At 41.7% G+C, this 25,834-nt stretch overlaps 1 protein-coding gene across 1 annotated transcript in view; it reads left to right on the top strand.

The window, feature by feature from the left end:
- Positions 1 to 25,834, top strand: part of sorbs2b (sorbin and SH3 domain containing 2b) — a 284,278-nt gene that overhangs the window by 41,219 nt on the left and 217,225 nt on the right. Inside the window, exon 2 of the mRNA XM_068029420.1 lies at positions 22,959 to 23,111. The gene's annotated coding sequence lies outside the window, so the exon portion shown is untranslated. The remainder of the gene's footprint in view (positions 1 to 22,958; positions 23,112 to 25,834) is intronic.

Raw genomic sequence — 25,834 nt, 5'->3', positions numbered from 1 at the left:
CTAGACTGGGTAATCACCTCTTCCTGCAGTTGGCCTTTGGCTTTTCATTTGCAAGTTCGTGCGTGGCCAACTTTAGCTGCTCTGTTCTGCTTTTTTATATGTTATTTGTAATGATGTTCAGTAAAAGTCTTAGGCAAAGTTCCATACAATTAAATTAATATTCCTATTTGGCATGAGGGGTTTCCGTTACAAGAAGAATACCCAGAAATAGTAAAAATACAAGTTGCTAAAGCTATAATACTTAAATCAAAAGAGCAAATTAGTTCATAGTTATAATAACCTTTTCAGGATGGTAAATGATAGGACTGTTAGATGAATCATTTTTTTTTTTTTTGCAGGACTTTCAGAATGCATATGTGGAGTACACAAATTTTGCATCCAGAGAGTTCTGATCTCCAGACAAAACAAAAGCTAACTCATCAAAATAATGTTTTCATACTTTCAAATTTTAACATGCCTTTGAAACATACAGGCAAAATGAGTGTGCAGCACAAGTTGCACCTTGTGCAGAAGGGTGATAATGTCTTGCCTTCCTGCAAACATCTCATTTAATTCCCCCAGTCTGTTTTTTGTAAATCCCTGGTCTGTTTAGAGTGCATATATTAAAATGAAACGACCAGTCCTCCTCATCAAGATGCTTTTGACTTGATTAATTTTTGGATGTTAACTCAAGTAAAGACTCTGTTCAGAAGAGACATCTCTCATTGCCATTGTTTTATTATGTAGCCATTTACATGCCTTGTTGATGCTTGCTACTTTGGCCAGAGAACCAGTTGACCATATCCAATTTTTAAACCACATTGACCCTTGTCTATGATCATATTAAAAGTCTAATGCAAATATATGACCTATTTTATCATTGTCGTCCCACTTCCCAGGGAAAATTGTTGCTCATTGGTGCCTCTGTTGTGCCACTTAAGAGAACCTGTCCATTGTCTGGTTGTGATGAATTGTCCTCAATAATGTTGATAAGTTTAAAGCATCCCATGGAATAGATCGAGCCTTTTCTACCAAACAAGTTCCTCTTGTACCTAATCACTTATTGCATTTTACACTTGGGGATCTTGTGTACTCTAAGGATAATTCATGATCCCACACTCTTAGTAGCAGTTCCCTGTCCCCTGCTTACTACAATGTATAGATGTAGTTCTGGCTCCTGCTCCTTACTGAGTACGGTTACCTTGCTGGGATTATCCCTTATATGATGAGAAATGTGGATGATGTTTGGCTGGTATTTTGTTCAAAGTAACTATTGTGTATATTGATAATTGCTAAAAGCTGTGCAAGGACTCTGTGCTTACTGGCTCTGACTATAGAGACATTGGGCTGAATTTTACCAGTCTTCTGGAGACCGGCTGGAAGGTGGGGAGGAGTGATAAAACGGCAGTGGAAAGTATTATGAGAGGAGCCCGATGTGTTTCTGCTGCCATAGGATATTATCAAAGGTGGGAATGGTGACGGCCATTTTACTCACCACCACCTCCTCAACAGCAATTAAGGATGGGACTAGCCAGCGATGCCCACATTCCATGAATGAATAACTAAAATAAAACCATGATGCCGGGATTTTACTGGTGTCTGAATGGCTCCCCTGCCGTGTGGGGAGACTGCCAGGTACATTGACGTGGCCTCCCCGAGGGTGGGGGGTGGTGGGGCTCCTTCCTGGAGTTTCCATGTCCCATGGAGGGGCACCCTGGCGGAAAAGGCCACCATCGCAGCTGTGACACTGCTGCTGGAGGGTTCACCTCTCCAATCGCCGGGGCCTACCTGCCTGCCCTGGTACATTTATATTAAAAAAAATCTTACTGGGCCTTCAAGGGTGCCTCAACATGGTGCCTGTCCTCCCTGCAACCTCGGTGGCGTTGCCAAGGCTGCCTCTGGACTGGCATCTCGGAGAGACAGGCCACAGTCCTTAATTGGCAGGCAGTCCTGGCAGTGGCCTCTTAATTGGCTACTCCTGGTAAAATCCCCTCTGCGGTCCTGCTGTTAACCACCTGCTTGGGCTCAGGGACCTGCATTTGGTCCTGGAGACGGGACCCACGGCGTGCCGGTAAAATTCCGGCCGTTACCTAACAATGGGAACTGCTCTCATTTGAGTAACATGTCCTGGTCTCAATTGCTTTCCGCTCTTTTTCTGCACCATCTCCTCCCTTTTGACCAGGCAAGATTACCTTGCTGCATATGAAGTGTGATGCTGACCCAATGGAACTCCAGTGAACTAAAAATATACTTACAATAAAACAACCTTGCAAGTTCAGACTGCACTGCAATCTCTATCTGCATCTTCTCGGTTCTTCATGAGGGGCAGAGTTTGAATGTCTACTTAGCTCATGCTTCCCAGTTTGATAGGGATAGGTACATATAAAGTGACTCTTTGTGGGCGACTCGTTGCCTCTCCACATAACTCTACTGTGCCCTGTGTTAATGCCTCTGGACAGTTTAGCTCCCAGACTTGATTCAGGTTGGTGACGGCCCCATCCTTGCACAGTGCCATCTGTGTCCACTGCAGCTGGCTGAGCTAATCCTGCTTTGCTGTGACTCTGTTTTCCTAGCCCCAGCCTGACTTTTGTATCCACACAGATTACAATATATTATCATTTAAATGAAACACTGTGGCATGTTCTGTATCTTCCACATCTCTGCTGCCTTGATAGCTACCTAGCTGGGAAGTGACCAAGTAGTAGTGCGATGTATAGAATATAATTCATATCCTACTCGGACTAGGGGGGAATAAAAAGATAGTCTCCATAATGTTTGGTGTCTATTTAAAAATTAATTAGTGGAGTGATTTAGATAGAGGTGAAAAACTATAAACTTAATGAAGGTTCCTGTCCTTTTGTGGTTCTAGTTTCAATGTAACTGGAAACTGTGCTAAGTGGTAATTGCTTAATTATTATGTGATGTACAATAGAATGTTTGTACAGTGAATATTGTCCTAACCTATTGTTCTGTGATGTGGATTTGGAATCCTTAGTCTCTTAGTCCAATTCCTGTGATGAGATGTGAATTCAGAATGTTTCTGAATAAACTTTATTTTCAAGTCAACTTTTTGAAAAGAGGAGCTTCATTAATTAGACTGTGCTCTGCTGAGGTAATTACCATGAAATACAGGAAAGGGTTAAGGGAAATGTATTCATTTACAAATCACATGGACTGAATATTACTGATAAATCATTCACCATAAATTAATCAAATTGGCACATCATTAACTCTTGTGATATTTGTCTTTTTTGTGATGCTTGCTCCTGCATCCTTAACGCTGGAGTTTTTCAAATTATTGCCTCAGTGTTTTCTAGAGCTCAGACTACTGAATTCTTGCTGCAATAACAACCTCTTGAAGATCGCTATTATAATTTTAAAAAGCATAGCTTTCTATTTTCTACCACTCTACACCATGCATACCAGTGAGCTCATCACAGAGCACCAGCTTTGCACACCTGCTCATTCAACAGCCATCTGGGATGGTAAATTTCCGAAACTCTAATTCTTATTCATGTTTGTAAAATTAACAAAGTCAGCATATGATATAAAGAAAATGTACAATAGGACTCTGAAAGGTAAACTAGAACATAATAGCATGGATAGATTTTTGGTGTATAATAATTAATTTGAGTGGGTGTTGTGTAGCTCTAAGCCATCATATGAATATGAGCAAAAAAAATTCAAAGCATTATTCAGGTTTTCCAACCCCACCTCCGCCCCAATTTTCCTGAGGGAAGTTGTCAACAAATATTACTTTGTAAAGACAAAAAGAAGCAAATTTGATTCCAATGTAGGCTATCGACCAGAATATCTTTTCCCTCTTTTTTTTCTTTGTCAGTGCTGGCTGATCTGTTTATTACCAGCAGCTTCCCTTTGTATTACTTTGTAAAGGTAAGTATTGAACTAGTCAAATCACTATTAAATTTCAGATTTTCTCCATCTGGTAAATTGGGCGACCCACGACTTGGGTAAGTGCGGGGAAGGTCGTTCCAAGAGAGTAACAGAAATGAAGGATGGAGTCCAGTGGAGGCTTAAACTCTCCTTGTGGGGCTCAGGAGTACAAAGGAAAGTATAAAACCTGTTTGGGCTTTTTAAAATCCCTGAAAAGTCTCGACTTTCCTCAACTTGGTGGGAATGTCACAGCTGCTTCCTCGCTCAAGTCTGATTTTAAAATTGCAGTCAAAGCCCAGTGACATCATTGGATCCCAATCTATGTATTTGCAGAAGGGCAGCACAGCAGCCTCACTGCTCCAGAGACCCGGGTTCAATTCCGGGTACTGCCTGTGTGGAGTTTGCAAGTTCTCCCTGTGTCTGCGTGGGTTTCCTCCGGGTGCTCCGGTTTCCTCCCACAAGCCAAAGACTTGCAGGTTGATAGGTAAATTGGCCATGAGCAATTGCCCCTAGTATAGGTAGGTGGTAGGGAAATATAAGGACAGGTGGGGATATGTGGTAGGAATATGGAATTAGTGTGGGATTAGTATAGATGGGTGGTTGATGGTCGGCACAGACTCGGTGGGCCGAAGGGCCTGTTTCAGTGCTGTATCTCTAAAACTAAAAAACCCCATTTAAATTGCAGACCATAGGTAGCTTGAGGGTGGGTAAGTAACCTGGACGATTTTAACTGCCCACCTGCCTAGTTTCCACTGGGTGGCTAAGTTTAAAATTGCTCCCTATGGCTGGGATTTTACGCCTACGCCAGAAGTGGGCTGGGAGATGGAGGGGCACAAAATCAATTGGGAGAGCAGTGGGTGCCATGCCTGTTGTCTACCCGCCCCCACTTACCAGTGGTGGGGAAGGTACCAGGCGGTCCGCCTGCCCTTTTCCAATTGAGGCCCTTAAGTGGCCATTTAAGGGCCTCTTCCTGCCACTGCTGGTATTTTACCAGCGGCTGATGGGCACTTCGCCACGTGGGGAGGCTGCCCAGTAATACCTGCTGGCCGTCTTGCGGAGTGGGGGTTGTGGTGATCTCCTGATCGGGCACCTGTGCCCCATGGAGGAGTCCCGTTCCTCCACCCCCCCCCCCCCCCAGCGGAGGCAGGCTCACCACAGCACCCACCAACACATCCCCCCCACCACCCCCCCCCCCCTCCCCCCCCCCCCCCCCCCCCCCCCCCCCCCCCCCCAACCTTTCCAGGAGGAGGGTGGGGCCAGTGCCTCCTCATGAAATTCTGGCCTATGTCTCTGTAATCCAGACTCTGCCGCTGTTTAAAGATATAAGTAAAGTCCGGTGGAAGCATAAAGCCAGGAAGATGCTCTCGGGTGTGAGGAGCAAAGCACTCATCTATGAGAATAATCTTTGAATAATAAAGCCAAAGAATCTAGAGTAAGAAAGGCAGAAACTACCCAAAATGTAAAGAATATTTACATTTTCTATAGTGCTCAAACCATGAGGAAAAAAATCTAAAGACAAAGGCATAAATTAAATAAAAAGGAAACCAAGCTAAAGATAGAGTAATTAGGAAAGGTTATGTAAAAAAAAAACTCAGGTGGTTTCTAAGGAGGATCTTGAAGGAAAAGAAGAATGTGAGAGGCAGAGGGATTTCTAATGGGAATTCCAGTGTGTGGGACCTAGATGGCTGAAGGTATGGCTATCGGCAGTGAGACAAAAGAATAGAGCAAAAACAGTAAACATTCAAGTAAGCAGGAAGTCGTGATGGTTGCTGTCAAGGGTGGGTTTTGAAAGCATAAAAGTTGTAAGATAAAGGAAACATTGAACAGGTAATGTATTTATGGAAGACACCTTGTGGTGAGTCTTGATTTCAACATAATGGAGATGTAGAGAAAGTGTATTTAGGATAGGAGGATGCTATTGATGGGTTTTAGACACATTATAGAGAGTAATGGAATGGTATGAGGACCTATGGGACATCATTTGTATCTGGCATCAGATTTCTAATAACTTTCTGTGGTAGTATTTGTTTGCTAACTGAAGATTGATGTGGGGATATTGACATCCTCACAAAATTAATGAATAACAGATTATAGATTTAAAGTGATTTTTAGACTTGGTTTGTCAATCTATTACAAATAGCATTCATCTTCCGTCGAAAGTAAAAAAAAAATGCAAATAGTTGAACTCCCTCTTGTATCTTTTCCATTTTAAATTCCATTTACAAGGATGGTGCTTTCATGTGGCAAAATTCTTTGCACGTTTGGGTATAGTGAATGGCCCAGTGGCATTCAGTGGTGAACTAATGCATGGGCTTACAGACCTCTTACCCAGAGATCCTGGCCAATTATGGAGCCAATATCGGATTTATTTGTGCATTCTGAAGAGGTAATGGGCAATCACATTCAGTGCACGCGAACATCAGGTAAACCAAATGAAGACGAGACTCAGTTTGCATCAATAGATTGTGATAATTGATGTAAAGTTTGTTTTCGTTATGTAAACATAGGTTTCAGTTATATAGCCCGTTTCCTGTCTCTACAAAGTGTGAGTTGGCACAAAAGTATCAGCATAACTTTACTGTTAGACCCAGTCTGACTCTGAACTGCACTAAATCTAAGCAATTTAAGATCCTTTGGCTTGGCAGCATATGGAGTATAACTCCAATCCAGTGTGAAACCGACTTTAGCAAAGCTCTGAGAGTCTGTTGAACCAGCCGGGCACTCTCTAAATCTGATATTGGCTGGGCAAACGGTCACCTTTCTTTGTGTATGATGCTAGGGTGGGCCCTGAAATTGTACAGGGTTCTCCTAGTCTCCTGAACTAAATTCAGCAGTAGATGAGTGGAATGCCTCGGGAAATGGTGTAAATGAATGGAGTCACAGTAAGAGACCGGCAGAATTCCTGTGGAATTTCAGAGCAGTCGTGTTTGTTAATTATCATATTAAATAAATGTAGTTTGATTCAAGTTGTTTCTTATTTGGTACACGAAGGAAAAATTATTTATATATTAGATAATGACATTTAATATTTCATCCATGAGATAGGCACTGACTATTTGTGCATTCCTGGGCTGTACAATAATGAAATAGAACACTGATTTCTCAATCTCTGTGTATAATGCCCTATATTTGTTCCGTACATATCCAAGATAATGGAGCACCACAGGGACTGATGGTGACCTACTTGTAATTGGTGCAAGTTGAAAATCCTAATGCGATCACAATCACACCAAGCTAATACGTCTACCTACACGAACTAGCTTACTTTTTTTTTTAGAAAAGACCACTTCAATGCATCGTGGCCTACCAGAGCAGCAATATATTTTACTTAAATATAAGAAGCCATTTTCCATGGTAATTTAAGAAATTCCAGAAACACGCGATTCCTAAGAATGCAGTTTCGTTAACAATATTGAGAAATTGACAGCTAATCAAGGTCTGCCTGTAATGTTGACTGTGTAGAGCTACTCAAACAGTTAGAGATTGTTAACTGGTTTAAATAAAACATAAATAACCCAGTAGCTTTTGTGGGATGTGGCCAACAACAATCCTAGTTTACTAATCAAACCTTGCACACACTTTGGCCTCCGTAGTGCATTCTGTTCAAAGGTGATTGTAATCTGCAATCTGCTCGGCTATACAATTTGCTACTTCCCATGAAGATCTGTACTACCATAACACAATATTTTTTTATTTATATAGTGCCTTTTAATATACTAAAACATCGCTAGGCACTTCACAGGAGTAGTAGCAAACAAAATTTGACACTGAGCCATGTGAAGAGATATTAGGACAGGTGGCCAAAAGCTTGGTCAGAGGTAGATTTTAAGAAGGAAAGCGAAGTGGAGAGGCGCAGAGATTTAGGGAGGAAATTCCAGAGCTTGGGGCCTAAGCAGCTGAAGGCACGGCTGCCAATGGTGGAGCAAAGAAAATTGGGGATATGCAAGAGGCCAGAATTAGAGGCGTACTGAGATCTGAGTGTTATCGGGGTGACGGAGGTTCGAGAGATACGGAGGGTTTCGGATACAAGGATGCAAATTTTAAATTACACTTTTGTGGGAGTACGCTTTATGTATTTCTCTTTTCCATGAATGGCTCTTAAATAACACACTTTGTTATACCATAACGTCTGAAATAATGTATTGCTCACAGCTATTTCATTAACAAAGAAACTGTTAGAAGCCAAGCTGAATATAGAAAGTACAGTGGAGATCTAAAAAAGGGAATAAGAGGAGCAAAGAGGTTATGTGAGAATAGATTAGCAGGTAACATAAAAGGAACCCAAAGGTCTTTGGCTTTTTACTTTTTATCGGTTTAGAAAGGAAGAGTGGAGCTGATTAAGGTTCAAAAAGGAGCTATTCTTGTGAAGGTAGAGGGCATGGCTGAGGTACTAAATGAGTACTTTGCATCTATCTGCAGTAGAGAAGAGGATGCTGTCAATGTGGTAGTAAAGGAGGAGATAGTAACAAAATTGGATAGGATAAAATACTTAAAAGATTGGCTGTGCGCAAAGTGGAAAAGGCACCTGGTTTGGATGGGATGCTTCCTAGCTTGCTGAGGAAAATAAGGGTGGAAACTGGAGGTTCTAGTTACAATCTTCCAATCCTTCTTGGATATGGGGGTGGTGCCAGACGACTGGAGAATTGCAAATGTTACACCCTTGTTCAAAAGTGGGAATTAGCAGGGTGGAGAAAGAGACCCTGATCAGTGGAGTGGAGTGGTGGGGGAGAGAGAGGCAGTGATTGGCAGGGGCATGGGGATAGAGAAGCCACAATTGGCAGGAGGGAGGAGAGAGAGGCTGCAATCGGCAGAGGGGAGGCTGAAGGCTTCCTTGAGAGCCTGGGGTAGGGGAAGCTCTTCTGCTCCTCTTCCCTGACGAGGAGTGCTGAAAAAGGCACACTCCTTGTGGAGCCTGCAGCTCCTGCCTCCCTTTCCCTTCTGGCTTTCCCAACATATGAACATATGAATTAGGAGCAGGAGTAGGCCACTCGGCCCCTTGAGTCTGCTCTGCCATTAAACAAGATCACGGCTGATCTCATTGTAACCTCAACTCTACATTCCAGCCTACCCCAATAACCTTTCACCCCTTGTTTATCAAGAATCTATCTACCTCTGCCTTAAAAATATTCGAAGACTCTGCTTCCACTGCACATTGAGGAAGAGAGTTCCAAAGACTCATGACCTACTGTGGGAAAACAAATTCTCCTTATCTCTGTCTTAAATGGGTGACCCCTTATTTTTAAACAGTGACCCCCTAGTTCTAGATTTTCCCATAAGAAGAAAAATCCTTTCCACATCCACCCTGTCAAGGCCCCTCAGAATCTTGTGTTTCAGTCAAGTCGCCTCTTATTCTTCTAAACTCTAGCCTGTCCAACCTTTCCTCATAAGGCAATTTGCTCATTCCAGGTATTAGTCTAGTAAACCTTCTCTGAACTGCTTCCAACACATTTACATCCTTCCTTAAATAGAGACCAGTACTGTACACAGTACTCCAGATGTGGTCTCACCAATGCCCTGTATAACTGACGCATAACCTCCCTACTTTTGTATTCAATTCTCCTCGCAATGAATTATCACGTTCCATTAGCTTTCCTAATTACTTGTTGTACCTGCATACTAACCTTTTGCATTCTTGCACCAGGACACCCAGATCCTTCTGCATCTCAGAGCTGTGCAATCTCTCACCATTTAGATAATATGCTTCTTTTGTATTCTTCCTGCCAAAATGGACAATTTCATATTTTCCCACATTATACTCCATTTACCAGATCTTTGCCCCCTCAGTTAACCTTGAGGAAAAGGGAAACTTGTACAGCAGCAGTGAATTTTAAATTGGGCCCCCAATTGCACTGTAGGGACACTTGGATACCCCAATATCCACCATCGTAATAAAGGCAGCGAGTGTGTGCACAGAATGTTAGGAATGTGGTCCCTCTCTAACCCCACACATCTCCAGCTCTCTCCCGCCTCTCTCAGGAGAGTTAAATAATATTAAGGTCACTATGTCTGTCAGACTGGCCCACTGCTCTCCTCCATTCTCTAGTCCCAACACCTTTGGGGCCATAGAATTTACAACACGGAAGGAAGCCATGCAGCCACATGGGCCTGAATTAGCCTCTCAACTCTATGTATTTACTTTCATCCCATTGCCTGCCCTCTTCCAGAATCCTTTTATAGCCTCACTTTTCAAATACTTGCCCAATTCCAATTTAAATTATGTTTTGGCCTCTGCCAAAACAGCCACTTATTCAACGCATTCCATATATCAATGACTTTATGCGGAATCCTTCAACTTCCTCCTTCATTCTTCTCATGATCATCCTGAGCTTATGTTGCTAACTTGAATATATGATTCAATTATGTGGTAAACATTTCCACCCTTTATCACGAGACATCAGCAGCTTTGCCACTTGAGCTTTAAATGAAATAGTCTCTGTACCTCGATCTTTGAAGGTGGCAGGACATAATGAGAGAGTCGTTAGCAAAGTGTATGGAATCTTGGGGTTCATAAATAGAGGTATTAAGTACAAAAGCAGGAAAGTTATGCTGAACCTTTATAAAGCTCTGGTTTGGCCACAACTAGAGTATTCCGTCCAGTTCTGGTCACCACAATTTCAGAAGAATGTCCTTGAGAAGGTGCAAAGGAGATTTACCAGAATGGTTCCAGGGATGGGGGATTTTTGATACAAAGCTAGCTGGGAAAAGCTGGAGTTGTTCTCCTAGGCGCAGAGGAGATTGTGGGGAGATTTGATAGAGTTGTACAAGATTATGACAGGCTTGCATAAGGTAGACAAAGAAAATTTCAATTAGCTGATAGTACAGGGATGAGGAGAATCAGATTGAAGGCTTTGGGATAGAGATGTGGGGGTGGATGTGAGGAAGAGCTTTTTTTTTTACACACCAAATAGTAATGACCTGGAACTCGCTGCCTATGAGGGTGGTGGAAGGGGAGATATGAATGATTTCAAAAGGAAATTGGATGGGCACTTGAGGGAAATAAACTTCCAGGGCCACAGGGATAGTGAGGGGGAATGGGACTGACTGAATTGGTCTACAGAGAGCCAGCATGGACTTAATGGCCTGAATGGCCTCCTTCTGGCCATAATGACACTCTGACTCTATGAAAGGAAGACCTCAAAAGTATTAATTATTATTGGGAGAGAGGCTGAAGACCATTAATCAAAACATTCTTACCCTTCCTGTAATAATATTGACTAACAGCCAAGAATGACTAATTACTATTTACCTGTCTTTGTGGGTGTAGGTAATGTTCTTGCTCCACTAATTGTAGGTCTAGTTGATTTACTGGGAAAATCACAGTGGTTTCCATTATGACACTGACTCTTTGTTGAAATGTGAACCCCTTCAGCTTTCAGGTATGATTTATGCTGTACAGTCATCTATTGGACATATGAAAGCAGCATTAATGTTCTACAATTAATCCTGAAGTTCTTTTTTAAAAAAGACAAAAAAAAAAACTAGACAAGATAATCCTAGTTTGTACTGTCCTAGAATATTTGGATTTGGATTTTAGGAAGGAGGTAGAAGCAGGCTGTCTGGGTTTGCGGGACTGAGGTTGGTAGCTGTAGAGGGACGATCCCCAGAGGAGATGAGGTCAGTGACAGTCCTGTGGACAGTAGCTTGATGTTTGGTGGTGGGGTCATAGTCCAGGGGGAGGTGGGAAGAAGTGCCTGAGAGTTGGCACTCAGCCTCTGCAAGGTAGAGGTCGGTACACCAGACAAAACAGCACCACCCTTGTCTGCAGGTTTGATGACAATGTCGGGGTTAGACCTGAGAGAACAGAGTGCGGCAAGTTCAGAGGGAGACAGCTTACAGTGAGTGAGTGGGGCAGAGAAATTGAGACGGCCGATGTCTCGCTGACAGTTGTCAATGAAAAGATCAAGAGTGGGTAATCAGCCAGAGGGAGGGGTCCAGGTGGAGGGAGAATGTTGGAGGCGGGTGAATGAGTCTGCTGGTTAGGGGGAGGACTCCTGGTCAAAGAAGTGAACCCGGAGGCAAAGGCGACGGAAGAAGAGCTCAACATCATACCGAGTGTGAAATTCATTGAGGTGGGGGCATAAGGGGATAAAACGGAGTTCTTTGCTGAGTACAGAACGTTCAGTGCAGAGATGGGAAGGTCAGAGGATATCGTGAATGCACACTTTATTTGCTTAAAACCTATTACATTTCTAACCTTTGCCAGTTCTGATGAAGGGTCACTGACCTGAAACATTAACTCTGCTTCTCCCTCCACAGATGCTACCAGACCTGTTGAGTATTTCCAGCATTTCTTGTTTTTGTTTAAAGATCTTATAACTTACTTAAAGAATCTAGCTCCCGTATTTGCATAGATATACCCAAACCATCGGTAGTTTGGTTTTTAATTAGCTGCTTGAAAAATAGAAATAACAATGAAGTCTTTACAGATTTACGTTCCTGATGAAATGGAATCTGCAATGTAGAAACAGTCCATGGTTGCTTGAAGTCTTCACAGTTGTCCGATGGGGGAGAGAAAAAAGGTCCTCAACGATAGGAAATTCAGCAGTCCTGTTCAGCAGTTGATGTGTTGCTATTTTTCCAGCGATGAACACAGATCAATAATTTGGTTTTTTTAAAAAGTAATCTGGCTTGACATTTTAGAATTTTGAGAGAGAATAAACAAATTCATCTTCCTTCAGTTTACGTTTGTCCGAGAGCGCTCTTTTCAGGTGCTAGCACGCAGCTGTGTCTCTCTGTCTCTGCAAAGCCAGTTTTCAAAATCAAACTGCAACATTCTATGTCCTGTTCTCCCTCTCTCTCTGGTTGTATCCAGGCAACCAAGATGTACCTTCACTCAGTCTCTGGAGCTTGCTGCCTTAAGGATATACCGATCTCTTACATCCTTAAAGGCACACTGCATATTTCCCAAGGTTAAATAAAAAGAATCATGAGAATACATCTGTGCTTCATCTTTGCTCACTTTCTTTGATTCCATTGGCGATTTTCACTGCTGCCTCAGCCTTTCCATTTGACTGGGGATAGTGTGGCGATGAGTGTGGCGTTGAATTTCCCAATCCTTTATGAAGTGACTGATTTCTTCACTCATGAACTGAAGGCCATTGTCATTCATAATGTCTAGAATACCGTAACGACCACAGTGTGCTTTCAGGCATTCTACAGTCTCACCGGTAATCGTTGAGGTCAACTATCTACAAGCCAGTAGTCAGAATAGTAGTCTATGGTGACAAGATAACCAGGTCCTGCAAGAGTGAAGAGGTCTACTCCCAGCTTCATCCATGGTCTCTCTGGAATGCCCTTTAGCTTGTTTAACTTGGTACTTGTTACAAGCACTGCACTAGCTAATGTCCTGGATTTCATTGGTCAGTAGAGCACTTCTCTTGTCTTCCTCAGACTCGACCCAATTCCTTGCTGGCTTGCATGGATGTGCTTCAGCATCTCTCCTCAACTCCTTTAGGGATAATGACTCTATTTCCTTTGTACAAAATGCCATCTTGGGCTGTCAATTCATCCCTGTATGTCCAATAGGCTGTCGTGACCACAGGTGTGTCCTTGATGCTTTCAGGCCATCGTTTCATCACTACTTCTTGCAAGACTTGGAAAGTTGTATCTTGTTGGATAGTTGGCTTGATTTGAACAAGGCGCTTGTCAATCAGATTCATTGTCTCTGCTGGGTTGATTTCCAGAGCATGTTGAGCTGCAGCTTCACCTTTTGGATCTGGAAGATTTCACACACTGTCGTAGTATCCTCGACTTTCTTCATAGGGTGTACTGCTCTCAACAGCGTGTCAGTAATGTACATCTGTTTCCCTTGCTTGTATGTCATGTCCAGATGATATCACTGTAACCGGAGTAATGTTCTTTGCAGACGCTTTGGAGCAGATAATAGCAGCTTGAGGAAAATGCTTTCAAGTGGCTTGTGGTTGGACTCGACTGTCACTTTGTCCCTTCCAAGTAGGTATTGATGAAAATTTCACAAGCAAAGACAATGTCCAGGCACTCTTCCTCGATCTGAGTGTAGCGTCGTTCCATTTGCATTAATGCTCTGATGCAAATGCAACCAGTTGTCCTTGTTATATTAGGGTTGCTCCAAGTCCTGTCTTGCTGGTGCCTCACTGCAGGGTGACTTCATCATTTATGTCATATTATTTCAGCACTGGCGTTGCTGTCATTAGTTGCTTGATTTTTAGTGAACCCTGCTTCTTGTTCTGTGCCCCATTACCACTGCACGTCCTTGGCGGTGAGTTGGAGTAATGGTTCACACTCCAACAACAAATTGGGCAAGAATTTTGCTAAATAGTTGACGAATCCAACAAATCGTTGCACTGCTTTTACTTCTGTTGGTCGCTGCATCGCTGCTGCCGCTCTCACCTTTTTGGGATCTGGGCGAAGATCTTTTGCTGTCAGTACATGGCCTATGCACTTGACTTCAGGAATCTTTAATTGCAATTGTTTCTTCTTCAGTTTCAGACTCATCTGGCGAGCTCTGTTGAGCAGTCGCACTAGATTTTGATCTTGGTCAGCAATGGCTTCCTCCTTTTGTGTCTCTGCATCCATAAACTAGCAGATCATCCACTATAGCTTCCACTCAGAAGATCACTAACTATCCCATACTGTCTGTATTGATGCTCCTCTGGAGCTGTGGAAATGTTAAACGGCATGCATAACCATCTGTATTTCTCGAACAGCATCCAGAATGTGGTTAGAAAGCTGCTGCTTTCATCCAGCTTTACTTGCCAGTAGCCATCCTTTTGCATCTAGGGTAGTAAAGATTTTTGTCTTTGCACATTGTGGCAAAATTCCTTCGATGGTTGGCATGGGGTAGTGAGATCTCTTCAGAGCTTTATTTAGATCCTTTGGGTCGATACATACTCTCAGCCTTCCAGATTGTTTCACTGCTTACATGCTGCTAATCCATTCTGTAGGAATTGTCACTTTCACTTTCCTTTTCCAGCTCTCTCTTATCTGGTCTTTCAGGCTGGCCTTGCGGGCAGCTGGAACTTTCCTCGTCAGATGCTGAATTGGTTTACCCTCTCATCTACTTCGAGATGATATTCTCCAGGAAGATATCTTAAACCTGTAAACACATTGTTGTATTCCTCGAGGATATGTTCTGCAGTCAATGATTTAGTGTGCTGTGATACGTTGCAAATCTCTTTTTGCACGTTGAGTGTTACCAGTCCAAGCTTTAGACTTGCTCCAGCTGAGATGAGAGGCTTTTACTTGCTGTCTATGATCTGGAACTCTATATCTTCTTTCTTGTCATTGCGTTGGGCTTTCAGAGTAGTTTGTCCTCTTAGCACTAGTATGGTGCCATCATATTCAATCTTACTTTCGAGGGCTTCATTTTTGGATCACCATGTTAAGCCACTTTGCACAGGTCTGTGAAGGTCATGATGTTGCATGACGCACCGGTGTCTATCTGACACTTTATGTTGACTTGGTCTCCTTCTGTGTTCATCATTCCAAAAGTCTCAAACCATTTACCACCTATCAACCTGACTGAACCAACCTGTTGTATGGTGTATAGAGATTCGTCAGAATCTTCAGCTGATATCACCCCAGTGGCCATCTGTACCTGCCTGTTGTGTTTCCTTCCAGCCAAACACTTGTGTGCAAAATGATTCAGCTTCTTGCGGTGAGAACACTGCTTTCCCCACACTGGACATGCCTTCTTTTCCTTTGTGTGATGTCCTCCACAATATTTGCATCCTGCCTTTTGTCTGTGATCTTTCTGCCCTTTCAGCCTGGAATGTCTTTCAGCATAATGCAAGGCCTGGTCTGTTCTGTGGTGAATTTGCTCTAGCTGCTGATTTACAACCTCAGCGCTTCTGCACATGTCGATTGTTTTCCTGAGAGTAAGGTTTCTCACTGCGGGATCCCTGATGTCTAATACAATCCTGTTTTTAATTAGATCATCTTTAGCTGCGCAAATTCACAGGATTCCGCGAGATATTTTAATGCAGTCACATATTGATCAATGGACATTTTTTTTACCTTGGGCCCTCATATTGAACACATACCGTTCACAAGTTGCGTTCACTTGGGGTTCAAAGCATGCCTTCAAGGCTTTCAAAATTTCTGCTGTCTTTTTTTTTGTTCAGAGATTTAGGGTGGAATATATTTTGTTACAATCTCTCCCCAACAGTGATAAATGTGTAGCTACTCATTGCTGCTCTGGTTTATTAATTAAATCTGTCCCAATTTCATAATTTTGCCATTTCGAGTGGAAAAACTGTCAGTTTTGCTTCATATCACCTTCCATTTCGACTGATGCCAGGAAAGGAAAACTTGCAGCCACTATGTTTTATCTAGTGCTTTCAGCTGTGGCCTACCTCTTTGTTCCTTTTCTGTAGCTTCCTGTGGCTTTTAGCAGCTCTGAACATTCCTGTGTTCCTCTTTTAGTAGCTGTGCTTCAATACAGCTCTTCAACACTCAGCCTCAGCTCCGCTCTGACACCATGTTACGAGCTCACAGGACAGCAGTCTTGCTTATACTGTCATCATTGAACTGCCTTGTGATGACTGCCTGCAGTGAGTGTCTCGTGGTGGTCATATGACAAGCCAAGAGGTACATTAGTACAGTATTGCATATCTATCCCAAACAGACACAGGGCAAGGTATACATGAATGAATGGAAATAGTTCTTGTCAGCAAAAATAAGTGTGGTTTTAGATTGCATGCTTTGAATCAGCCAGCGTGATTTTCTTAGTCATTAGTAATTTTGTTTGGAAATTTACTGTGAGGATTTGTTGTCCTGTGAAAATCATCAAGCTGATTTAACAGATTGTAATTTTAATACTTAGAACCTTTCTTTAGTGCTCTCAGTGGGTAAACGTATGGCCTTGTTGTGGAATGCTGAATTAAAGCAGAGAATTTAACTTGACATACTATAGGTCATCACTGGCTAGTGTCACCTTGGCTCGTTCGGTAGCTGTCTTGCCTCTGAACCACATAATTTTATGTTTAAACTCCACTCCAGAATTTGAGCGTTTATTTTGAACTGAGATACACTCTAGGAAGATGCTGAGAGTATTGAATTATTGGATGTGCCATCTTTTGGATAAGATGTTAAACTGTACCTCTTTCTGCCTGAAATAAAAACTTAAAATTCTGGAAACACTCAACAGGTCAAGCAGCATCTGTGGAGACAGCAACGGTGTTAATGTTTCAGGTTGTTGACCTTTCATCAGAACTGGCAAACATTAGAGATGCGGCAGGTTTTAAGTAAGTACAGAGGCAGGGAAAAGTTGGGGGCAGGGGGACATGTCTGTGATGCGGTAGAGAGCAGGAGCGATTAAATGACCAAAAGGAATGATGGGGAGGGCGAAAGGGGTGGTAATGGGACAAGTGAAGAAACAATAGATGATTCTAAGGGAGCTGTAAATGGCAACAGTTGAGTCATTACCATGGCAGCTGCTGTCTGATAAAATGGGAGCAGTGGTTATGATCTGAAATTGTTGAACTCCATGTTGAGTCCAGCAGACTGTATAGTGTCGAATAGAAAGGTGAGATGCTGTTCATTGAGGTACCACTGGGGCACGGTCGGCAGTCGAGGACGGAGAGGCCAGAATGGGAGTGGGACAGAGTATTAAAATGACAAGCGGCCAGAAGTTCAGGGTCATACTAGCCAACTGAACGGAAGGCTGGTTTGCCTGTTCTATCCATTTGGACGTTTAAGATTTTATGGCACTGTGGAGAAGAGCTAAGTTCTCCCATTGTGTCAGCTCTCTTTCCTCTGTCATTTGCATTTCTCTCATTGGTGTTTTTGAATCTTGCGCAGTGTAGAATTCCTGCATTTGCTTATATCATAACTCACTTTAATAACATGACTGGCTCAGTGAGTATTTATCAAATATATTTATTGAATAACACATAAGCAATAAGGACACTCCTTCCACTATTCCTTGCTGTTGACATTTAGAATTTGTTTACAGTTTTACTAATGGTGAACATTTTCAATTTTGCAAACCACAATCACTGTTAAATTTGCATTATAGAAAAAATGTTTCATAAGTTCTGCAGTTGATAGGGGCCTATTATATTGCAAATTATAGTACATCAAAGGATATAAACATATATACACTGACATATAGCATGCCCAAAGTCTCTCCACAGCCTCTCTGCTTCACAGACGGTGGATTACTTTGTGACTTGGTAGACTAGATAAGGAGGTATGTGAGGAATCAATATGATCATGGAAAAAAGTTGAAGAAAACTTTTAATAGTTGTGCTAAGGGTTGATGAATTAAGTGTTTTCTGATTGATTCAATATTTTAAGATAGTCTGCATTATACTTGCAATTTAAAAAATGTTCCAGTGTCTTACACATATTTCATGCCCTACAGATGCCATGAACTCCATGAAAACTTTTATATAAGTAGGTATTTTATAGATGAATATAATAAATAGATCTGATCTACAATATTTTGCATAAAACACAGTCATATATTTTTATCATTTTATCGATACAATAGAAGTTTCATTCACAAACCTGTTTTTGGAATTGTGAAATCAGTATGAATTTACAAGGTGATTTTATAAAAATACATTTATCAGTCTTGTTAAAACATCTAACTTTAGTACTCCCTTTTCTGGTGGCAGTTTCTGTTAGATGAATGGCATGATTCATTAGTTGCTATCTATTTATAAAAATGCAAGATTCTCATGTCAGGACTTTACTATTCTTATTTGCAGCCTGTGCAGTTATCTCAGCCTCTTCATGTTCGCATGATTCAACCTGACATTTACAGCAGTATTAGACCCTGACCTCATGATTGGCTGTGGTTTATCTTATCAGGATACCTACAGAATAAATTCTACTGCTATTTTAAGTCATCAAAGTCAGAATAATTTGATCTGCACGCAATGAAAGGTCCTAATCTTAAAATATTATCTACAGTGGATAGGTTTTCATCTTGTTGCCTCTTGGGCAGCTCAGATGCACCCTATAAAACTGGAAATATATGAAATGAAGCTGGCAATCACTGCCCCTTAAGAAATGCAAAAATTTGTATGAACGAGATTTCAGTTTACTCAATTGCATCCTCGAACTTGCAGTAAGATTCTCAAGTGCATTAGCAGGAGCACCTTTTTGGTGAGAAAACAATGACCTCGCCTCCATCTCCTCAGGTACTGTCCCTCTCCTCTGATGCCTTCAGCACACTCCTCCTCAAAAGCCCACCTTTTGACTCCTCTGTCCTTGCAAACCTAAAGCCTAATCTCAAACCTCCCATTCCTCGAACATGCTGATGCCTGCCAAATCTGTGCCCATCTTTCCTGCAACATCACGTTTCAATCTCTCCAATCAGGTTTCCACCATTGTCACAGTACCGCAACCAAAATGGCCCTTATCAAAGTCACCAAATGGCATCCTCTGTGTTTGTGACCCTAGTACTTTATCTCCCTTCATCCTTTCTTGACATCATCATCCTCCTCCAAAGCCTCTGCCATCCTGCTGGGTGGGCCTGCTCTTCCCTGGTTCCATTCATACCAGAGAATCACTTACAATGGCTTCCCTTAGCACTTCTGCACTATTACATCTGGAGTACCCCAAGGTTCCATTATCCTTAGCCCTCTCCTATTTCTCAACTACATGCTGCCCTTGAGCTACACCATCCAGAAAACACCAGATTAGATTCCACATTTAGACTGATGACACCCACCTCTTCATTTTAAAATGCTCATCCTTGTTCGGAGAAATCCCTCCATAACTATGTAACTTTGTCAAACTGTATAACCATCCAAGATCTCTGCGCTTCTCCAATTCTGGCCTCTTGTGCATCCCTGAGTTTCATCGCTTCACCTTTGGCAGGCGTGCCTTCAGCTGCCTGGGCCCTAAGTTCTGCAGTTCATCTGCCAAACCCCTCTACCTGTCTTTCCTCCTTTTTAAGATGCTCCTTAAAACCTACATATTTGGCCAAACTTTTGGTCAGCTGCCCTGATATCTCCTTATGTGGATTGGTGTCAAATTATGTTTGATAATTGCTCCTGTGAAGCGCCTTGGGACATTTTACTATGTAAAAGGTGCTATATAAATGCAAATAGCTGTTGTTGTCATTCCTATTAAGCAGATACTGCTGGTGGTTGGGTAATGAAGGATTGTCTCTTTAAATAATATTCCAATTACTTAGTATTTACTCTATCTCTTATTATGTTTAAAGGCACCTTTTAATGAATTGTTGAACCTGTTCCAAAGGCATTAGACAGGAAAAAATATTTCCAAGTCCCTCCTATTACTTGAGCTAATAGTTGTGTTGGGATGAGCTAAGCAGTTTCCCCCATGGAAACCATTTATTTTTTGAGTAGTGTTTTGTATTTTCAAAAATAATGGTATCATAAAAATGGGGTTGAGAAACAAGCTTGAAAAACCTGGCCTTGGCACCTAACTTCACTATTGAGAATACAAGTAACATCCCAGTATTAGCTGTAAGTCAGGAAGTGGAAAGGAGGGAGGATCAAGAAAATGACAATCACCAGGGAGGTGGTACTGAACAAATTGTTGGAGCTGCGGGCTGACAAGTCCCTGGGTCCTGATGGACTTCATCCTAGGATCTTAAAAGAAGTGGCTAGTGAGATAGTTGATGCGTTAGTTTTAATTTTCCAAAATTCCCTAGATTTGGGGAAGGTTCAGTTAGATTGGGAAATAGCAAATGTAACTCCTTTATTCAAAAAGGGAGGGAGATAGAAAGCAGGAAACTACAGGTCAGTTAGCTTAGGAAAAATGTTGGAAGCTATTACTAAAGATGTTATAGCAGGGCATTTAGAAAAATTCAAGGTAATCAGGCAGAGTCAACATGGTTTTGTTGAAGATAAATCATGTTTAACCAATTTATTGGAGTTCTTTGAGGAAGTTACATGTGCTGTGGATAAAGGGGAAACCAGTGGATATATTGTACTTAGATTTCCAGAAGGCATTTGATAAGGTGCTACATCAAAGGTTATTGCAGAAAATAAAAGCTCATGGTGTAGGGGGTAACAACATATTGGCATGGATAGAAGATTGGCTAGCTAACAGGAAACAGAGAGTAGGCATAAATGGGTCATTTTCTGGTTGGCAAGATGTAATGAGTGGTGCGCCACAGCGATCAGTGCTGGGGCCTCAACTTTTTACAATTTATATAAATGACTTGAATGAAGGGACCGAAGGTATGGTTGCTAAATTTGCTGATGATACAAAGATAGGTAGGAAAGTAACTTGTGAAGAGGATATAAGGGGGCTACAAAGGAATATAGATAGGTTAAGTGAGTGGGCAAAGACCTGGCAAATGGAGTATAATGTGGGGAAGTGTGAAATTGTCCTTTGGCAGGAAGAATAAAAAAGAAGCATATTATCTAAATGGTGAGAGATTGCAGAGGGATCTGGGTGTCCTAGTGCATGAATCACAAAAGGTTAATATGCAGGTACAGCACGTAATTAGGAAAGCTAATAAAATGTTATCGTTTGTCATGAGGGGAATTGAATACAAAAGTAGGGAGGTTATGCTTCAGCTATACAGGGCAATGGTGAGACCACATCTGGAGTACTGTGTATTGTACTTATTTTAAGAAGGATGTAAATGTGTTGGAGGCAGTACAGAGAAGGTTTACTAGACTAATACCTGGAATGGGCGGACTCTGTTATGAGGAAAGATTGGACAGGCTAGGCTTGTATCCGCTGGAATTTAGTAGAGTAAGAGGCATTGAAACATATAAGATCCTGACGTTCTTGACAGGGTGGATGTGGAAAGGATGTTTCCCCTAGCGGGAGAATCTAGAACGAGGGGTCGCCCTTTAAAAATAAGGGATCGCCCATTTAAGACGGAGATGAGAGGAAATTTTTTATCTGAGGGTCGTGAGTCTTTGGATTTCTCTTCCTCTAAAGGCGGTGGAAACGGAGTGTTTGAATATTTTTAAGGCAGAGGTAGATAGATTCTTGATGAGCAAGGGGGTAGTAGGTTATTGGGAGTAGGTACAAATGTGTAGTAATCAGTTCAGCCATGGACTTATTGAATGACAGAGCAGGCTCGAGGGGCCGAGCGGCCTACTCTTCCTAATCCGTATGTTTGTATTTCAGAAACCTGAGTGAATGAAAATAATTATCTTTCTGCAGTAAATCGTGCTGTTGGCTCTGCTAATTAGGCTTGCTGAGTACATGGATAATTGAAACACTGACCAGTACAAACTCCTACCTTGTGGCATGGCTGCCAAGCCTGGGCAAGATTGTATTAGTTGCTCGTGGGAACCTGGCTTTCCTTCTGTCGAGGAAAAACAGGTGCGGGTTGTTAAATTCCCTTGAGAACCAGAATTGTTCACCTCCCTGATGGGATATCATCATGATGCTGAAAGTATTTTCCTATATCCCCTCCTCTGAGTAACAGCCTCCTTTAACATATGGAACAGACTGACATGTATCTCAATGCATTAGAAAAGGGCACAGCAGATTCTGGATTCCGTTGGAAGTGCAGGGTTATTACAGTTCTATTCCGGAAAGCCAGTTGATGAAGGGTAGAACAGGAGCCAATCTTTAGACACTTTTATAGTTATTTACAGAGTTGCACCTTACAAGCATAACACCTCCTAACCCAACCACTGTGGTTTCATTCTGTGTCTATTTATAGAGATTCAAGTGAATCACAAGCATACAATTGATATACAATTAACATTTACTTTGGCACTAAGGCAGGAGGGGGAAGTTAATGTGGTTTCTGTGCAAGAAAGACTGATGAGGTAAATGTTTGTTTTTTTTCCTATCCTCTTATGCTACAAACCTGCAAATTTTACCAGATCCTGGTTTATTACATCCTTGGCTTAAATATTTAGAGATCGGGATGACTCTTTCACCTGAAAATGCCAACCTTTAGATATACCACTGCAAAATGGTGAAATGCCAACTGAGTAGGGGTGCTGGTATGTGATATCTGAGCAATTCTTATAGCTATAAATTAGTCAAAGTCTCTGTCCTTTCCTGTCCATTTCTCTTGAGTGCATCGCTACAGAAATGATTTGTTGTGCTTTGTATTTGCTTTTCCTTAAGGTAAAGGAGAATATCCCTATTTTGGGTACTGTATTGTATTTTACAGGATCAAAATTATTTCCATATGTTCACAGATATAAACCTCCCAAGACCACAACTGCAAGAAACGTTTATGTAGTGGCTTTAATGAAGAAAAATATCCCAACATGCTCCACAAAGGCATAAGAATGGATACCAAACCAAAGAATGAGATGTTGGGAAGAGTGATCAAAAGATTAGTCAAAGTGGTAGGTCTTAAAAGGAGAGGGAGGTGGAGAGGAGGAGGGAATTAACAAATGAAACCTGCATATTTTTAGATTAGAATTAGGGAACACTATAGAACCATGCAATCTTCTATTAAATACCTGTTCTAGTTAGCCAGAGGTGTGCCTGGATGTTTTTGCTGTCTGTAAATTTGATATGGGATATACTTTCCTGTTCCTTTTGAGTGAAAACCACTCTGCCATTGCCTCCCTTTTAAACTGGAGTACTTGTATATAAGCGCTCAAATGTTTGCATACACATTTATAACTGACACCCATCTGTCGTTCAATTAATGTTTGCTGAGCACGATTGGCGAATATTTAGTAAACTCTTCAACAACAGGTTGTACTTGAAAATCCATTTGCCAGTCCGTGTTTGGTGACAGATCTGATTTGAACGACATTTTGTTACGAGCATATTTGCATTATATAAAGAAGGTCAGCGATTCAACAAATCTATGTAACCAGTCGCCTAATGTAGTGTAAAATTTATCAGCTTTCCAAGGCTAGAGCAAAGATAGAATTACATATCTGACTACAAATGAATTACTTCATTTTTTGTTTTCAAGATCTTGTCCAAGGTTGAAATGCTTCATGCATTGTGTAAGCACTATTTAATATTCCAGGAAAATGGTGCATTGTGACACCTCGGAAAATTTGATACATAGTGTACATGTTTCTTTGATTAGCTTATCTGACACCAGTGAAGATATTTTGTCTGTGTTTTGTGGAGAAGGTAAATAGAGCTGAGCACCATTAAAAAATGTACCATCGGCTGAATCAACTTAATAGAATCTGCATGGTGTTCCTGTAACTTCACAGACAGAAACTACGTTCAGATTAATTGGGTGTTTGGGGTGGGGGGGGCGGTGGGGAGGAAGCTACTTAAACTAAAAATGACGTCTCTTTCTGGTAAGTTTTTCTGCTTGTATCATTTATTAGATTAGCATACCTATTGATTTGTCACTTATGCAAAAGAAACTATTTGAAAAGAAAGATAGATTTGCATTTATATAGTACCTTTCACAACTAACCGACATCTCAAAACGTTTTACAGCCAAAGAAAAACTTTTGAAGTGTAGTCACTGTTGTAATTTGCTATGAATTAAGTAAAGCTTTTAGAGCTCCATTGAATTTATGCAGTTGATAGTTCAGACAAATGGACAGGAGGTGGTTCAATATCTGACCTGTATTGTGTGTTTAGTTTAGTTTAGTGATACAGCACAGAAACAGGCCCTTCGGCCCACCGAGTCTGTGCCGACCATCAACCACCCATTTATACTAATGCTACACTAATCCCATATTCCTACCACATCCCCACCTGTCCCTATATTTCCCTACCACCTACCTACACTAGGGGCAATTGCTAATGGCCAATTAACCTATCAACCTGCAAGTCTTTGGCATGTGGGAGGAAACCGGAGCACCCAGAGGAAACCCACGCAGACACAGGGAGAACTTGCAAACTCCACACAGGCAGTACCCGGAATTGAACCCGGGTCACTGGAGCTGTGAGGCTGCAGTGCTAACCACTGCGCCACTGTGCCGCCCATCAGTGTTAACTGATGTCAGTAGGGTCGGTGGTGGTCGCACCAGATTTGACCTCAAGGTTTCTAGGTTAGGGAAGGAAAAGTCTGTCTAGGTTCCTGTGTTTAATTGCTATCCAGGAACCCTTAGTGGAACCTTGCATGTGTTGAGAACTGGTGAGGTCAAGCTCACTTGTAAAGCCCCCACCGTTAAATGGACTACAGTGCTTACTGTTGAGGCTCCGTCATAGTTAATATTCACCTTGAAATGAGGTATCCAAAGGTCTCCTGATTGGCTGCCGTAACTTCTATGGCAGACCTGCAGAAACCCTAGAGAAACGGTGTAAATTATGTTTATACCATTTCTCTGGAGTTTACGGTGGTCACTTGGGACAACTGCCCCAGAAATTCAACCCCAACCTTTCTTTACTCTGCACTACAAACATTTTAAGCTGCTCCACATTGTTGAAAAGCCTTTATCTTCCTTGCATGTTTATAATTCTTACAACTTTTTAACCCTCCCTCTTGTGTGGTAGCTTGGCTAAATTCAGAACACTCGTGCCTCTGAATCATGAAAGTAAGCATTATAATCTGGTTTTGTGCTCATGACATGAAGGAGTACTGAACTCCCATCTGCTGGTTCAAGTGGGCTTGTAAGATCCCACGGCAGTATTTGGAAATAAAGCAGACATATCTTCCTGTGATTGACCAACATTCCTTTCTCAGTAACTGACTATTCAATGACTCATTGTTGTTTGTGGATGCTGCTGTCAGGCTTGCTGCATTTCAATACTGAGGAATGGAAAGGGTACAGATAAAATGAACCTGAATCAATTGTTTGACACATCCATAATGTAACCAGAGGCATGAACTTGAACTCTGAAAAGATAAGCTGAACAGACAGTTTAGTTTAATTATTTCATACAGGTGGTGGTGAATGCCCAGGAGAGAGGAGAGGCAAATGGTGACATCAAATTTAAAAGGAAACTGGATTTTTTTGGCAAAAGAAGTAATTGAGAGAAATGAGTTATACCAAGTATATTTGGATTTTGAGACTCGTCAGATGGAGACCAATGGCTTTTTCCACTCCTGTACTTAAATTCCTATGCAACTGTCAGTGTTGGAAAAATAGAGGCCATCTAGAAATGAAAGTAGCTATATTCACCAGATATTCACCCAATT

Source organism: Heterodontus francisci, chromosome 4 (assembly GCF_036365525.1).
Source record: "Heterodontus francisci isolate sHetFra1 chromosome 4, sHetFra1.hap1, whole genome shotgun sequence".
Classification (NCBI taxonomy): Eukaryota; Metazoa; Chordata; class Chondrichthyes; order Heterodontiformes; family Heterodontidae; genus Heterodontus; species Heterodontus francisci.
Note: the sequence above shows the minus strand (reverse complement) of the source record. Positions and strands in the feature narration are given on the sequence as shown.